The sequence below is a fragment of the Vombatus ursinus genome, unplaced genomic scaffold (genome assembly GCF_900497805.2).
Source record: "Vombatus ursinus unplaced genomic scaffold, bare-nosed wombat genome assembly UNPS02014848.1, whole genome shotgun sequence".
Classification (NCBI taxonomy): Eukaryota; Metazoa; Chordata; class Mammalia; order Diprotodontia; family Vombatidae; genus Vombatus; species Vombatus ursinus.
Genome location: NW_020954626.1, coordinates 1,609,563 through 1,617,633, shown reverse-complemented (window position 1 = coordinate 1,617,633; position 8,071 = coordinate 1,609,563). Strand labels below are relative to the sequence as shown.

Here is an 8,071-nt window from a genome sequence, read left to right as displayed (position 1 = left end):
CTTTTGCAGACAGCCTTTCTTGGTCCTTCAGTCTACAAGGGCTTTCATTTCCCTGGTTACCTTCCATGCACTCTGGACATATCTTGTATGTATCTAATTATTTACATGTAGTCTCTTCCTTTAGAAGGTGCACACTGAAGTCAGAGACTTTTGGTCATTCTATGTACTCCTAGTGCTTAGCACAATACCTGCAACACAGTAAGCTCTTAATAAATGCTCACTTACTGACAACGCTGCCTGGGTTGTAAAATATTGGGAAGACGGAGGAAGGGGGGCACAATTTTTATAAATGTGTATATTTTAATGCCAGGCAGCTAGGTGGCATAGTTGATAGAGTGCTGGGCCTGTTGTCAGGAAGACTCATCTTCCTGAGTTCAAATCCAGCCTCAGACATTTACTAACTGTGTGACCTTGGGCAAGCCACTTAACCCTGCATGCCTCAATTCCTCATTGGTAAAATGACTTGGAGAAAAAATAGCAAACCACTCCAGTATCTTTGCCAAGAAAATCTCAAATGGGGTCACAGAATCCCACAGGACTGAACAACAAATTTTAATGCCAGAAAATTCAGATTTCTATGACAAGTATTTAAATCAGGTACATTTTATTACTCGGAAAGGTCAAAGCCTCTGGTCCAAAGGACAAAGGCAGCCAACTTTCAAATGCTGTACTCCTTCATCAATGTTCAAATCTTGCCTAGGGTATACAAACAGCTTATGGAACCCTACAGCCAGAAAACAACAATCAGTTGAGAAGCCAACTTTTCACTTTTCCAAATGGGACAGCAGGCTGCAAACAGAAATTAACTTAATTGTTTTACCTTGTGAATTAAAATACTTAAGCCTGGTGAGAAAACTCCTCAACCAATTCAGACTGGCAACAGTTCATCGATTTATAAGTAGCCTGGAGGCACTAGGTGTTAAGTGTTAAGGTGTTAAGCCCAGGGTCACACACACACAGCCAGTAGGTTATGAGTTAGTATAGAGTTGTCAACGAAAGAGATTAAATGACTTGCCCAGGGCCACACAGCCAGCTTGTCAGTCTGTGTTGAACTAGGTCATCTTGACCTTAAGGTGAATTTTCTAACCACTAAGTGAAGCAGAGATCAACACCTTGGAACTCAAGCCCTCTTACCAAGACCACCCAACCGGTCTTGGAAAAATAAGGATAAAAGCCTCAAAGGTAAGTTTATGGCGTGTATGGGGTAAGAAAAGGCTGCTTCTTTTACATCCGTGAGGCCGAGATGAACCCTCTCAGCCCATATTTCTTAGTGTCTTAGCATGTTAGGAGCCAATCCTGGATGCTCAGTCTTGTAAAATACGGTCACGATGCAAATACCTTTCTTTATTTTGCCCCCTGGCTCCGACCCACATTAGCAAGTTAGAACTATGGTCGCTTTAAGTAAAACCCCTAGGTTGTTCAGAGTAACACGACACCCCTCCTCCCTGCCCCCCAAGCCTCCCAGAATTCTACTAGGCACAGTTGGCCAGCTTATTAAGCTGATTTGCACGTTTTCATCCCCCATTTCCCTTCCAACCACACAGGACATGGGGGCATAGACGAATCCCGGGTTCCATCAAAGGCAAATAAAGGTCAGAGAAACTCCGCTGGTCGTTTGTTTTTTTCAACTAATAGAAAAATAAAAACAGGCGGGAAGGCACCAGGAACTGCCTGCGCTCGGGACAAGCGTCCACATGGACAAATAGCCACCTCCCCCTCACGGCACGCAGGCGCAGTACCAGCCGGGACTCGCATTTATCACGAGCAGATCATTCCGCCGGTTTCTTTGTGTAGCAGAAAACCTTGAAATGGCGTAATTTCCTCTCCTCGGTTAAATATCAGAACCGCCATCCCCTCTCTCTCCCGCGGGGTCAGGGGTTAGAGTACGGGAAAGGCAGCTCTAGCCGGGAGGGCAGCAAAAAAGAAAAAGGGGGGAGGGGGAAGGTTAGGTTGAGCTCAGCGAGGGCAGGGAGAAGGGAGGGATGCTGGGAGCTCGACTCACTCGCACACCATGTGTCCCTCCGCGAGAAGCACGGGGGACTTTTCGGTGGGGATTTTGGGCGCCGACCAGACGCGGCATTTTCGGAAAATAGCGCCCGGTGGTTCTGAAGCGCTTTGTTGATAGCGGGGCCGCGTCAGCCCGGCCGGGTACCAGGTGCCTCGGGTCCCCGCAACATCTCCCGCTGCTCCCCCGCCGCCGCTCCCGAAGCTTTTCCAGGTCAGTGCGGGTCTGTGCAGGGCCCTGTTACCACCGGATGTGGAAGTTGATCTCTTCGCTGGTAAAAAATAATTCCACTTCCCCCGGAACCCAGATCATCCCCGCGATTTCCTGTTTATTGCATTAAGGCGCCGGGTTTCCGGGGCTCCTGGCCCCGCTTATTCCGCGGGGGTCGGTGGGGGGCGGGGGGTGGTCGGGGCTGTCCGCCCGCGCCGCCGTGCTTTGTCCGCCCGGCACCCTGCTTCTGGGGAGGGGCGGGCAGACATGGTGGCGGCCGCCGCCCCCTCCCCGGCTTCGGCGGGACCCATTCCTGTCTCTCCTCTGGCCCTCCTTCCCTCTCCGTCCGGCGGGCCGGTTCCGAGCTCGGCGCCCCCGCCGTGGGAATGAGGGCGGCTGGGGTTCGGCGGGCGCGGGCGCGGCCTCGGTCCCGCTCTCCCGGGCGCCGCGGGGCCTCTTTGTTTGCGTCCCCCCCCACCTCCTTTCTCCTCCCCCCTCCCGTGTGGGGAGGCCCGACTGACAGCTCCCCCGCTGGGGCCCCGGACTCAGGAGGCCCCCTCGTTACCCCCGGAGCACCGATCCCCCGGGGACGGGGGAGGGGAGCCCGAAGCCAAGCTGGGACGGGGTCGGCGGCACCGCGGACCCCAAAAGGCCACCTCGGAGGGCTTGGGCCGTCGGGGGACGCAGCCCGGCCATCGGGCAGCCGCCGAGGGAGCCGCGCGGGGCCAGGAGAAGGAATTTGGGGGGGGGGTGTTTGCTAGACTCCCGTGGTCAGGGCAGAGAGATAATCCGTGTCGGTTTAACCTGTTATTACGGAAGCATTTTTGTGATTAAAAATGAGGATGAGGACGAGTGGGTCAGGCCGGGAAGAGAATTCGGAAAAAGTGAAGAAGCTGGGGGCTTCGGGAGGACTGGTTCCCCCCTTTATCCCCCCTCAAAACTTGCTCTCGCTCCACTCACCCAGGCTTCAAAGCTGATTGGACTGTGCCGGAGCATATCGGGGCGGAGGAGGGGCGGGGGCCCCGCTGCTGGGGGCGGAGGGAGTGGGAGCCTGCTAATCTCTAAGTTTTAGACTTGGGCTCTGATTTGCTGTCTCCTCGCTGGCGAGTCACTAACTCTATGTGACTTAATTTTTTCCCCCCTCTCCTGGAAAATGGCGCAGTAACTGTCAATTTTTTGTAGAGGAGTTTGGGATCAAAGAATGAAAGATGCTGTACTGTGACTTTTCTTCAGAAATTTTAAGGGAGGTTTGAGTACTGCAGTTGAATTATTTTTTTCTGCAGTTCTAAAGTTTTTCTTCCCTTTAATAGACATTTGAAGGAGACTTAAGTTTTTTAAAATCATTTAAGTCATTGCCCTTGTGCGTATACTTATTTTGTCTATGACGAGAAAGTTAGGCGCTTCTTTTTTCAGTCCTTTCATTTAAATTAAAGGAAAAATTATTCCTTTCTCCTATCTTCTTCAGCTTGTTTCCTGTCCTCTGTTCTGGCTATGCAAATGTCAGTTGACCTTCACAATATACCTTGTTCCATATCTGGTCTGAGACCCATTTCAAAAAGATGAATGAGAAAACAGATTCAGATACTGTTCTTGAACGACAAGAGTTGTCATGGGTTAAGTGCATAAGTATTTAAACTTTATGAGTAATACTGTTTAACATAATTTGTGCCCAGAGACCCAAGGTAGGGTTTTTCAAATGAATTGACCATAATTAGCTGGAAGATTACCTTTAAATAACTTGTGCAAGGTTTCTATTGTAGATGTGTGGTAAAAATGTACATAAATAGAATTTCTGTAAATGGAATGCTTATCTATACTACAGAAGTTTCATATTTAAAGGAATTTTGGTAACTTAAAACTTTTTTGAAGCAGAAAATCCTTTTGTAAATGCAAATGGTTACACAATTATTTCTGTTTTATGAGTTTAATTTTAAAAGTATGGCTATACCTACATTGCTTGCATACTGTATTTCATTAAATACTGTTCCCAGTTCTGTAGGATTTATCAGAGTTGTGGGTGGTCTATTTTTCAAGAATATAGAAGACACTTTGTGTTAGGTCAATTGACTATTCAATCTTAAATTGCTTTATCTTCACATACTAAAATGATTTGCAAGAGAATTTGATCAAAAGGTTTTATTTGCTTCCCTAAATTCTTTTAGTCTGTTAAAATTGCAACAGTTTCTCTAAACCTTTCTTATACTTGTGTGTCTAGATTGCATAGACAGTTATATAAAAGAGATCTTTTAGATATTTTAATGTTTATCTTATGTTGATATAGGACACAATGATGTGCATAGATGGGGGTGTGGTAGACTAATCCATGCTACTTCTATTAGGATAGTGATTAGTGCAAGGCAAAACCCAAGTTGGTATTTTAAATTCTCTTTCAGTAAGAGGGACTATAGTGGGAGTTAACTGAGGATGCCAGAGGGTACCCAGGGCAACTTCCAAATGCTCCATCATCCCCACACCCCTCTATCCTATGGTGAAAACTTAAATCTTAATGCAGTAAACAGGATATGGAAAGTAGGGGAAGGATGTGAGTTGAAAGCAGCGGGAGGGGAAATAGAATTATTCTGTGCCCCACAATATATATTGAAGTGTCTCTACCCTTTGAAATTAGGCTCTTAGTAACCTCTGGTTTTCTTTGGAGTTAAATAGAATAAACAGCACGTTGAACTATTACATAGTATTTGTGATGCTAGACTTTAAGAATTTTGATCATCTTTGAGGTGGTAACTAAATTAGTTCTCTGTTCTGTGAGTTCTAATCCATGCTCTAAAATTCTGTACTATTCTATTCAATCCAGCAAGCATTTTTGAAGCATCTTGGGGATAATTATGTTAATAGGGTTAATGCCTTAAGATACAAAACAAAAAAAGGTCACATTCTTGAGTCTTCTACTTTTACATCAATAGGAAACATTTGGCTTTTCCTCTTTTAGGAATTACATAAAATAGTGCCAGGCAAATTCTTTTTTTAGTATTTTATTTTTCTGAATGACATATAAAATAATTTTTAATATTAATTTTCCCAAAATTTTGAGTTCCGAATTCCCTCTCTCCCTCTGCTCCCCCCTCCTTGAGAAGGCAAGCAATTTGATATAGGTTATACTTGTGCAGTCATGCAAAACATTTCCCTTTTAGTCATGTTGTGAAAGAAAACAGACTAAAAATAAAGTTTAAAAAGCATGCTTCAATCTGCATTCAGACTCCGGTTCTTTCTCTGCAGGTGGATAGCATTTTTTATGGTAAGTCCTTTGGAATAATTGTCTTGGATCATTGTATTGTTGAGAATAGCTAAGTCATTCACAGTTAGTCTCTTTACAATATTGCTTTTATTGTATGCAGTGTTCTGGTTCTTCTCACTTCCCTTTTCATCAGTTCATGTAAATCTTCCTAGTTTTTTCTGAAATCTGCCTGCTTATCATTTCTTACAGTACAATAGTATTCTCTTACATTCCTGTGCCACAACTTGTTCAGGCTTTCCCCAATTGATGGGCATCCCTTCAATTTCCAATTCTTTGCCACTTCAAAAAGAGGTCCTATAAATATTTTCGTATACATAGGTCCTTTTCATTTTTCTTTGATCTCTTTGGAATACAGACTTAGTAATAGTATTGCTGGGTCAAAGGGTATGCACAGTTTAATAGTGCAAGGCAAATTATTAATATGTTTGAGGTACACAATTTCATTTTGGTTGGCCTGAACTTATTTTAAAGCTTGGTGTTTGATTGAGTGTGGAATCTAGTTAATATGTGTTTGATTTACCTTGAGATGTACATTGGATCCCACTTCTACAAGAAAGAATGATTTTGCCCATGAGTAAAAAGTGGTTTAATCTAAACCTAGTCTAGTCTAAAACATGAACAATGTTTGTTTTTTAAAAGTAATTTTAAAAGTCTAAAAATAATTCAATGTGTAGGAAGTTATTTCTAGCCATGATTTATAATATGAAATGCCATGAGGACTATGAAAGAGGTGTGATGTGGTCATGAAGCAGTAGTGTAGGGATAAAAGATGAATAGTTTGAGTATTATACTTGATAACCATAAAATTAAAAAAAAAAAGACCTAGAGAAGAAGGCTTGAATCTATGGGAAAAGATAGGTAGGAATTGCACTGTGTTGAAAAGGTATGGATGGGTTACTTTGTTCACTTATAGAGAAAATACAAATGAGGTGACAGATCCATTGAAAAACTATGAGTTCTTAGCTTAGAACCCCTTTAAGTCAGTTTCACCATTTTAGCACAATTCCCTTTCATTAGCTCCAAGACACTTTTAAAAAAAGACACATGCAGAGTTTAGTTTCATCACTTTTCAGTCCATAGAGTTTTCTAAGTCCCTATGCAGAAATCTTGTACTTAGGGGGCTCTGCAAAGGGAGAAGAGGGAAAGAGAATATGGAGTAAGGAAACCAGAAATGGGATAACAACTTGTGGGTGAGACCTATGCTTCTTCAAATGGGGAAATTTCTTCCAATGTGATTAGAGCCCTGAGTATTGCAGTTAACATTTTATTTGTTAAATTTTTCAAAGTTGTTATTAATTTCTTATAATCATACTCTTTAGATTTTAAGTTTTTAAAGGAAAACTACATATTTACCTATAGCGCTGAGCACCTGAAAAAGTGGGTATTAATGAATATTGTTGATAAAACTTAGTCCATTCACATAATTTGGTGATGGGTGGGCCAGAGTATACATTTATTTAGGCTCACTGGCTATTAGCTTTGAGAAAGTTTCTTCTCTTCCTAGAATTACAGAATTATAGGATTTTAGTACTAGAAATAACTTTGGAGAACTCTAATTCAACCATTTAAATGAAGAAATTGAAGCTCAGACAGATGGATTCAGTTCCACAAGTATTTATTAAGCAGCCACTATGTTTTAAGGTACTGTTAGAATGCACTGGGGACACCAGACAAAAGTAACTCTGCCCTCCAGGAGCCTTCATTCTGCTGTCTGCCTTATTTCACACAGCATATTAACATATGCTAGAGGACCAGAATTTAGATTTTGTGATTCCCAACTTAATAGATAGTCATAGATAATTTTAGAAATAGAAAATCTAAACTCTTGTTTAACTCTAGTTGTAATTCAGAGTACAAGTAGCAAGAAGGCTAATACCTTTATCTCTTGACCTTTGTCACTACCAGGGGTTTTCTACAGCTACTGGGTTTGATATTTATTAGACTATCTTGGGCTTAATATTTTTATTCCTCAGGATAATATGCTTAATCCATGAATTTTGGGTATATATATTCCTTTTTTTTTCTTGAAACCAGTGAATATATAAGTAGCATAATTTTTCCTCAGCACATTCCTTTGTGACAGGCATTGAGATCCAACATGTTCATTATAGTAAAACCTTAATTAACCAGCATTTTCTTGGAAAAGAGATTGAGTTTTCATTTTAATTGAGGACTAAACAGAAAACCCTTTTTGTTTGGTCATGTTTTGGAAATCTTTCTAAAATACATTAGTTTATTTTCCTAAATAATTGAATCTTTTATTCTGGATTTAGTAGTATATCAGAGAAATCTTTCTGAATATAATGATTATTGGATAATCATTAAGAAGTAGGAGCGTGGGTTTGAATCTGTAGTGTCTTCGAAGTTAGGTTTGTTTTTTTTTGTTGTTGTTTTGGCGTAAGGTACCTGTATGAACTTGTTTTCTGTTGAATCAATACTTTGCCTTAAAAACTGGATTCAAGGGACAGCTAGGTGGTGCAGTGGATAGAGCACTGGACCTGAAGTCAGGAGGACCTGAGTTCGAATGTGGTCTCAGACCAAACACTTGACACCCAATAGCTATGTGACCCTGGGCAAGTTACTTAACCCCAATTGCCTAAAGC

The 8,071-nt window shown here is 42.2% G+C and overlaps 1 protein-coding gene across 2 annotated transcripts in view; it reads left to right on the top strand.

Moving 5' to 3' along the window:
- The first annotated feature begins 518 nt into the window (after nucleotides 1–518).
- Nucleotides 519–8,071, top strand: part of GABPB1 (GA binding protein transcription factor subunit beta 1) — a 75,394-nt gene continuing 67,841 nt past the window's right edge. The window contains exon 1 of one of the 2 annotated variants that reach the window (XM_027840792.1): nucleotides 519–2,218. The gene's annotated coding sequence lies outside the window, so the exon portion shown is untranslated. Of the gene's footprint in view, nucleotides 2,219–2,260; nucleotides 2,280–8,071 lie in introns of those variants that run through there. The other variant, XM_027840794.1, reaches the window with a different exon arrangement.